The sequence below is a fragment of the Quercus suber genome, unplaced genomic scaffold, assembly GCF_002906115.3.
Source record: "Quercus suber isolate HL8 unplaced genomic scaffold, Cork oak 2.0 scaffold_123B, whole genome shotgun sequence".
Taxonomy (NCBI): domain Eukaryota; kingdom Viridiplantae; phylum Streptophyta; class Magnoliopsida; order Fagales; family Fagaceae; genus Quercus; species Quercus suber.
The window spans coordinates 208,758-217,216 of NW_027071803.1; positions in this window are offsets into that span (position 1 = coordinate 208,758).

An 8,459-nucleotide genomic window follows, 5' to 3' on the forward strand; every position below is an offset into this window, starting at 1 on the left:
CTCTCTCTCCCAAAGATTATCAACTTTTGCTACGCCTTCACTTGCTCCACTGCCTAGCATCTCCAAACTGCACCGCCGACACATCACTTCCCAGTAAGTTCTTTCACTCTGACTTTTCGTAAATATTGGGAACACGAAAATAAATAAATTGATATTGCAATTTTCCTGTATTTATTTTAGTTGGTTCTAAGTTTAGGGATTGAAATCAGATGGTGGGTCTTTTGGCTGTGAGATTTATGGGTTCTTTTAATTTGGGTCTTGTTTTTATAAAGTTGTGATTTTTTTTTTTTAATTTCTTCATTTTTATGGTGTTGATTTGTACTAAGAGCAAAGAAATTGTTGATGGATCTATTGTTTTACCCTTTTAGAGCATTGCTATAAGGTGTGTCAAATGTCAAACACCAAACATCAAAAACAGACCAATCAAGGGTGTTTTATATGCTAAAAATTTAAAACATGCTAAGTACGCTGGTATTTTTGGCACAGTACGGACTAAAATGCCATTTTCGTTTATTATTATTTTATTCGTCTTTCTCTCTCATCCGGATTAAAATATGCCTTTCTCTTTCACGTTCAGCCATTCTTTTCAGCCTCACCATCTCCACTCTCTCAACACTCTTTTCTTCTCCCTTTTGCTCTTTTCTGCTTCACACCGTCATCTTTCTCTCTCACATGCTCCCTTCAACTTCATCTCTACCATCACTGATCTATAAAAATCAGGTTCACCGGTTTTTTTTTCCTTTTTTTGCTCTCTTCTCTCTGTTTTATGATCTGATACACCAAATCAGAAGTTCATCTTAGAGTCACCGATTCCCAGTTCAATTTGAGCCATCACCGTTTACTCTCTACCATCTCACAAATTCAACATCACTGATGTATAAAATCTCTTCACCTGTTTTTTTCCCTTTTTTCCCTTTTTTTTCGCTCTCTCCCTCTGTTCTATGATGTCACACACCGATCGGTTTAGTTCATCTCAGAGTCGGATTCGCAGTTGCTCGTACTAGAGTCTCGGTATCGCCGATTCTCCGATCGGAAGTTCATCTCGGTATCGCTGATCGGAAGTTCATCTCGGTATCGCCGTACAGGTACGTTCTCCATCTTCTCTGTGATTTTCGGTATTTCGGTGTCTACTTCTGTTCTTGGTATTTCGGTATTTATTAGAGAAAAAAAATAAAAGGGCTGGGTTTAGATAGTTTGTGTGTGGGAGAGAGTGAGGTGGGCGTATCGATGAGAGGAGAGAAGGGGCCAAAAGGAAAGGTCCAAAGGCAAAGAACTGGAACCAATGCTTTATGCTTTTTCTTTTTGTTGTTTTCAAATACTGTTTTCGGGTTAAGCAGATTTGTTGTTTGTTGTTGCTTTTGTTTTTCCTCTTGTTTGCATATTTCAAAGACTTTCTTTCGTTTAGGGCCGTTGTGAAATTTGGGGATTGCATAGTTTAGCTGTGCATGAATATAGATATATAGTCTGCAACTCTATGTTGTTGTACCATTTACAATAAGGTAGTGGACCATATCTACTTCTTGTATAGACTACAGAGGCTGTAAAAGTTCATATGTGCTGTGTGCTGTGTTATTGTTTTTTTTATTTTTTTCAATTCTAACCATAATTAATCTTAGTAACATATACTAAAATGTATTAAGAAACAATCATTTTTTGTCTTTTCGTTTGCTCATAGTTTGTTATACTAAATTGATGTTATTTTGAATTTTCATGAATTTATTTTTTGTTCATACTTCAGGCCCCTAATCGAAATCTTGGTTCTGATCCTGTTTAGGACTAGTTAATCAAAATATTTAACATGCATTGATGTCCTGTGCTATATTGTTATTCTCTAAATTTTCCTATTCCTCACCACTCTGATATACATTTCTTAATGTTGATTGTACTCTGAACAATATGATAGCTTTAGATGCTTTCTACTGCTTCTAGATCTTGAGTCTCCTATTTGTAAAAGAACTTCTATCTTGCTTTGTAGAGCACTGGCCATGCATTGTTTCAGAGAATCAGTGGTCTGATATTAACTCATGTCGCGTTAATGAACTCAATTAATTCATTTATGTCAATACATTCATAAAATTAAAATTATAACAAAGCCATAAATATGACTCTGAAGTTTGTTCTAATCAAAGCTTTGATTTAAATTTTTTTCATTATTTATAACCTATGGTGGTGCTTCCTGGTACCTTCAGTATTTTGTACATGAATAATAGAAGAAGCATTTTAAGATTCTCCTTTCTCACCTTCTATGTGACTATGTCTTAACTCTTGACACTTTAGAAATTACCTCCGATAGAAGGTAAAGGAACTTACCCTTCTATGTAGTGAACCTTTGTATTGACAATTTGGGAGGATAAGTTATATCAGCTTTTATTTGGCTTTCTATGTTGAATAATAGAAGGTGCCTTATGCATTGGCATTGTCTAGAGAGTGAACAATAATATTAAAGCACTATAGATTTTATGTTTGTTGTGCTTGTTTTGAAACTTGGTCCTGATGTACATTTTTGGCTGATAAATGAACTAAAGGAAGGACTGCCAATCATTTAACTATTGAGTTACTGATTAATCCGAATGTTTCTTTGGATTGAATTGGTTCAAATAGGAAGGGTTTAGAAGTTTTGCTCATATGTTTTAAGCCTATAAGCTTTTCTCAATTGTTTTCTTGACTTTTCTGGCATTTCTAGCCCTGTAGTTTTCTGCTCATATTTGATACTTATAATTCCTCCCGGCATCAAGTTTGCTTTGATGTGTCCCTTTGGGTTAGATCTAAAAGTTTTCCCATAATATCTAATCACCCATTTTCTGACCTTTGTTGATATGTCATGAATAGTTATTTTTAGGAATCCAAATCATTGGAAAAAATATATATAACACAGTCAGAATGAAAGAATTGCTCTGTTTATTGATCTCCCCAACCACAGGGGCTATTCTCCTGGATTTGCTTGACTAGCAGCAGGACTGATTCTTATCACAAGTTTAAATGTGCTACAAGTATAAGAAGTTCTTGTGCTGTTTATAACACAGTCTAGTGTGACAGGTTGATGTTATTTCAAGTATGTCTGTTTGTCTAAATTTGACAGGTTGATGTTATTTAAGTACCATTTGTGTTGTGTTAATTCAAGTATGTTTGTTATTTGACCATTTGTGATCAAGGAGTACCATTTAAGCCAACTATGTGTGTAAATTGAGTTGATGTTATTGGATATGTGTTAATTCAGGTTGGCTTTTGGATTGCAGTTATATAAATATGTTTTGCCTTTTAATATGAGTCTTGACAGGTTTTTTTTTGTTATTGGATATGTGGTTTTTTTTTTTTTTTGAACGTAACAGGTTGAGTTTTTTTTTTTTTTTTTTTTATTTGAACGGATCAGGTTTTGAGTTCTTTTTTTTTTTTTTTTTTTTTTTTTTTTTTTTTTTTTTTACTTTTTGTCTTTGTTGGAATGACTNTGTGATATATATAATAGAAATTTCAAAGAGATGGCTTATTGCAACAAATTTAACATTGCAATAACTAAAATATCAATTATTTTACAATCTATTGCAATGACAAACATGAAGTTGCAATGAATATATTATTACAATGATCTAATTCCAATTATTTTACAATATATTGTAAGAAAAAATATGAAAAAAAACTATTACAATAAATATACTGTTGCAATAATTTGAACTCAAATTATTTTTGTCAATTCTTTACAATCTATTGTAATAAAATTCATGAAATAATAGCCTATTGCTACAAGATATTCGAAGTAATAAACTGTTTATTGCAATAGCAAATATATTATTACATCAAATTTTCATTAAAATATTTAAGATTTATTGCAATCCACCGATCTGGAAGATGCTGCCAGGTATTATTATTGTTATATTATTGTTAATTCTATATTGAATCTTTTTTTTTTTTTTCAATGTTTTTAAATATAGTTTTTTGTGAATTTGTGAGTGTATATGTTTAGTTCTCTGTCACATCATAGCCTATTGCTACAAGATATTCGAAGTAATAAACTGTTTATATTTTTTTAAGGTGACAGGTTCTAAATTTTTATTTTTATTTTTATTTAAAATGTTAAATGGAAAATATGGATTTTAAAAAAAAATGACAGTTGAATAGGAGTATTTGAAAATGTTACCGTTGATTAGAACAAGAATATTTGAACAAGAATTACCGTTAGAACAAGAGCATGGCTGTTAGGAACAAATAATAAAAAAAGAATAAAAAAGAGTTAAGAAATAATATTTAAATGAAGTTGTAAATAAATAGAACATCTGATAAATGGTATGTTGTAAAATGATGTGCTAAAATGGTAAAGTAGGTTTTTGGTGTGTCAAAATGACATTTTTTATGAGAGAGCTGATGAGAATGCTCTTATGGATTAGGTTATTTATTTATGTTTAAGTTTCACTTGTTGGTTTTTCTATTTGATGTTGTGGGTTAGGATGGAAAAAATGAAGAATTTTAGTCCGTAGTTGATATCACCAAGCCAAGTAATACCAATTAGAATTTTTTTTTTTTTTAAAATATATTCTACGTGTTGCTCTCATAGTTTCTTCAAGAGAAGATCGCTGTTATTTGAGTTTTTGGGTTCTTGGTTTTCCTTTGAAAACTTGTCTTCTGAGTTTTTCTTATTAATTTCACCCATTATTTGTTAATAGTTCTATCATTTTTACTAACTCCTAATAACACCCAAATTCAATCTAATGAGGAAGGCTTCATATATGTGCAAGTGTCATACTTGGTCTTGATTTTGCCAAGGATGTGCTCATAGACAAGGCTGTTTCATCTATTCAAGTATACTGTAGCTAGGCTCACTTTTGCTCTAATTGCAGTAAATTATAGATAAATTATTGAATTATGGTAGATGTAGTTTTTCTTCTATTGGGTTGCCTTTGTCATGGTGTTTGCAATATGTTTTTAGCCAAGCTTTAAATAAGGGCTATTCTGATTTCAAAAGGTTTGGGCTGTCAGTTGTGTGGGGCATTAGAACAGTGCTTATATATAGCAATTATGTTTCAAGTTCCAGTCAAATTGTTGGTCTATTTCACTTGAAACAAATGAATCATATAAGATTTTTGCTAATAAATTGAGGATTGGTCTTCTAAGATGTTACTATATTGATTGAAATTTGTTTTTCAACGTTGCAGGATGGCAGAGCATAGAGATCCAGCCAAGCTATACACCAGAAAGAGTTGTGAGTACTAGCTTTTTGTCTTACCAATCTTTATATATAGATAGTTTCTTGAATGCAATTCTTGCTTAATCTTGCATAATAACAGTACTAATATCCTTTATATAGATAATAGAACATGGAATTTCTGAGCATTTCACTCAACCGCCGATAATCTAGGTATATGAAAATTTCAGATATGAAGTAATTATTATAGGTTTGAACATAGGAATTGTAGAGATAATTGGTAGAAAAGCAATGGGTCTGACATAAAGCAAGCATGTAAATTGCAACATAAGCAAAATCACAATCCAATAGGATGAGTTAGTGGCAAAGATTGTTCAAAGAGAACCACAATGGTGATGTGAGATGATAGTTCATGGTCTTGACAGCAAAGAAAGTCCAGAGAATATTCACTAAATTTGATCAATGATAAATACTTTTAAGAATCCATTGCCTATAGCTCTAAACTTATTCTTAGGATAAATTGATGAGATTGGTCATGGAGTTAAAACAGTTGAGTTTCATGGGGATATGCTTATGGGTGTTAGGTCAGTTACTGGCGTGTTCAGTTGAACTTATGATATTTTACGGATAGAGTAAGGGGTTGGGTTTGCCTTATAAAGCAAATTTATCTAGCCTAGAAATCTTTTATTGGTAAGAACTAAGATGAGGATGATGCAATGGACAGTTGAAGGTTTAACAGTAGAGAATTTCGATTCTTAAGTAATGGAGGTAGAGCCATTGCAGTGTTTGGGATGTGTGGATCAAGATTTCCACACTAAGTTATTTTCTTCTCTAGCTGATGATTAGCTTCACAGGTTTTCAAGTTTTAAACCTTAAAGTTGTATCTAATTGGCTTATATAACATGAACATGGCTTTACTCAAGTGCCCGATTGAAATTTGCAGATATATTAGTCATTAGTATCGTCCCTTTTTTTGTAAGGCCAGAATCTTTGTATATGCAAAACAGTCCTAATTAATATAGGCTCTACTTCACTTGGTCTTTGTTGTAGACATTCAACGAGAAATTGATTGGTAAGGTTATCGGGGACCTGATGACTCCTGCTCCACTTGGTAAGGTTGTCGGGGACCTGATGACTCCTGCTCCACTTGTTGTTCGTGAATCTACCAATCTGGAAGATGCTGCGAGGTAGTATTATTGTTATATATTGTTAATTCTATAATGTACCTTTCTTTTCTTTTTTTCTTTTTTTAATGTTTTTAAATAGAGTTTTATGTGAATTTGTGAGTGTATATGTTTAGTTCTCTGTCACATCATATTTTCTTACAAATTTGTGGTTTTATCATTATTATGCTTATGTTTTCTACAAATTGTGACCACAAACCACATGTACTTAAGTAATGGAGGTAGAGCCATTGCAGTGTTTGGGATGTGTGGATCAAGATTTCCACACTAAGTTATTTTCTTCTCTAGCTGATGATTAGCTTCACAGGTTTTCAAGTTTTAAACCTTAAAGTTGTATCTAATTGGCTTATATAACATGAACATGGCTTTACTCAATTGCCCGATTGAAATTTGCAGATATATTAGTCATTAGTATCGTCCCTTTTTTTGTAAGGCCAGAATCTTTGTATATGCAAAACAGTCCTAATTAATGTAGGCTCTACTTCACTTGGTCTTTGTTGCAGACATTCAATGAGAAATTGATTGGTAAGGTTGTCGGGGACCTGATGACTGCTGCTCTACTTGTTGTTCGTGAATCTACCAATTTGAAAGATGCTGCAAGGTAGTATTATTGTTAATTCTATAATGTACCTTTCTTTTCTTTCTTTTAATGTTTTTAAATAGAGTTTTATGTGAATTTGTGAGTGTATATGTTTAGTTCTCTGTCACATCATATTTTCTTACAAATTTGTGGTTTTATCATTATTATGCTTATGTTTTCTACAAATTGTGACCACAAACCACATGTTTAATATGAAACTGTTGATGTGCTGAAATGTGCAGTTTGACATGGTGTTGGTCATTTTCCCGTCTATCTAAAAAATTGTAACCTTGGCTCTAAATTTTTTTTCCCTAATTCCAGGTTGTTGCTTGAAACAAAATACCGTCAATTGCCTGTAGTAGATGGTGATGGTAAGTTGGTGAGAATTTTAATCTCATGATTTTCTGTTGAAATTTCATTTTAGATGCTTGGCAGTAGTGGGTAGTTTCTGAATGGCATGTTGTTAAATGTGGAAGGTTGGAATCGTAACAAGGGGAAATGTTGTTAGAGTTGCGCTTTAGATAAAACGTGCCTGTGAAAAGTCAACATAGTTCAACATAATAGAAATTTCAAAGAGATGGCTTATTGCAACAAATTTAACATTGCAATAACTAAAATATCAATTATTTTACAATCTATTGCAATGATAAACATGAAGCTGCAATGAATATATTATTACAATGATCTAATTCCAATTATTTTACAATATATTGTAAGAAAAAATATGAAAAAAAATAACTATTACAATAAATATACTGTTGTAATAATTTGAACCCAAATTATTTTTGTCAATTCTTTACAATCTATTGTAATAAAATTCATGAAATAATAGCCTATTGCTACAAAATATTCGAAGTAATAAACTGTTTATTGCAATAGCAAATATATTATTACATCAAAATTTTCATTAAAATATTTAAGATTTATGGCAACAAAATTTTTTTGTAGCACAAACTTATTACCTTAAATTTTATTGCAACACTTCGCATAAACTATTGCAGTGACTTCGATGTTATTGCAACGATTTTTGTTGTTGTAATAAACATTTTTTTGTTGTAGTAGTAAGTGTGGATGTGATTAGCACTTTTCTCAAATCAATATAATGTCCCTCCCCTTATATTGCAATGTCGTGTTGCAGCATCTGAAAACACTATCAAAACCCATAAATGTTGCAAATCTTTTGAAAATTTCGAGAAAGGGTTCTTAAATTTTTAGAGAAAAGGTTCTTAAATTTCAAGAGTAAGTGTATTAGCTAATGAAAATCTTTTGAAAATTAAAGTTTCTTTTAAGTCATTTATTCTTCCATTAAACCTTAATTCCAAATGAAAATTCCATTTCGATTTTAGATTAGGAATTTGGCTAAAATAATTAATTTCCAAGACTCCCTTTCCCCCTTTTTTTGAAATTATTTTCCTAATTCATGGGATAAGTTGTCATCTATTTCCTTATTTTTTCTCTCTCTCCTTTTAACACAATCTCCAAGTCTTGCACTCTAATATTAAATGCTCATAATTATTGCTTTTTAATGCATTTTTTGCATATGTCAAACGACTCAAACATC